Here is a 1265-nt window from a genome sequence, read left to right on the forward strand (position 1 = left end):
CAAAGGCAGCACCAAAGCAGGGAGCAGCATGGGACTTGGGTGGGCATTTCACACACTGGTGACCCCCAGCCATCTCTTTTGTGGCACCTTGGAGTCCCAGTGGGGCTTTAGCCAAGGTATTCCCCAAGTCTGATTTCCAAAGCAACCTCTAGGCAACAAGTTCAGCCCTTCCACAGGACGGGACCTACAGGTGCCACTTGTCCCCCTGGGACCTCAGCCACCTTGACCTTGCCTGGCCGCCTGCGGCACACAGCCCCATCTCACTGTTGCGACCTACATTCTGCCTCCCCAAACGTAAGGCATTGCACTTAGCTGCATTAAACCCACAGAGTGCTGTATAGGGCTAATTTCCGATCAGGCTGTCAGGAAGTATTATGTCAAATACCTTACAGGAGCCTAAGCATATTATGCCGACACAGCTACCTTTGTCAACCAAATCTGAGGTCTCATCAAAAAAACAATGCTGGGTTTAGCCATCCTCAGCGCCTCCAGAGCAAACCCATCTCCGGGGCTTCTCCTGGGTCACTGCACCCCGAGCACTGCAGCTCTGCAGGGAGCAGCCCGAGCTACCAAGAGCGGGTGTCGCCACAGAGGAGCTCGCGTGACTTCCGAATAAAGGGTGCCTGGAGCAAGATCCGTACTCCCACCCTGCGAGCAGCCATGGGAAATGGGGCAGGGTGAGAAAGGCTGGGTGCAGGGCAGCAACTTGCACTGGGTTACTGCTGCCTTTGCATGCTCAGCTCTCCTCCTCCTCCTCCTCCTCCTCCTCCTCCTCCTCCTCGCAGACTGCACCGTGGCCCAGGCGCTCCCTCTGCGTTACAAAACCACCGTGTCCTTCCCAGTGCCGCTTGTCATTGCCAGTCACACCGAGTCCTGCAGCCCAAAAGCTGCTGTTTTGTGGCTGTGCTTGGTCCCCTCTCAGCAATGCAGCAGGACTGGCCCCAATCCCTCCCTAAATAATTGTTTTAATTAGTGTTTGCTTTGATGTAGGTGATTAGCAGGGGGCTGCTAGCAGGGCTTCCTTGGGAATTTTTGCTGGGGGCAGACAGATAAGTGCAGTCCTCTGTACTGTTGTAGAACTTCAATGCTTTAATACCAGCCTCCCCAGTCACTGCCAGTCTTCATTAGCCCCTTGAAGCCTTTTCCAGTTCTGCCTGTGGCCAAAATGGGATGGAGTTCACAGCACCTGCCCAGGCACGGAGGACAGGCGGGTGACCTTGTGAGTGGGTACCCATCTCAGTGAGGGTATGGCCCTGCCTGGAAGG

The sequence above is a fragment of the Mesitornis unicolor genome, unplaced genomic scaffold, assembly GCF_000695765.1.
Source record: "Mesitornis unicolor isolate BGI_N332 unplaced genomic scaffold, ASM69576v1 scaffold9457, whole genome shotgun sequence".
In the NCBI taxonomy this organism is placed as follows: domain Eukaryota; kingdom Metazoa; phylum Chordata; class Aves; order Mesitornithiformes; family Mesitornithidae; genus Mesitornis; species Mesitornis unicolor.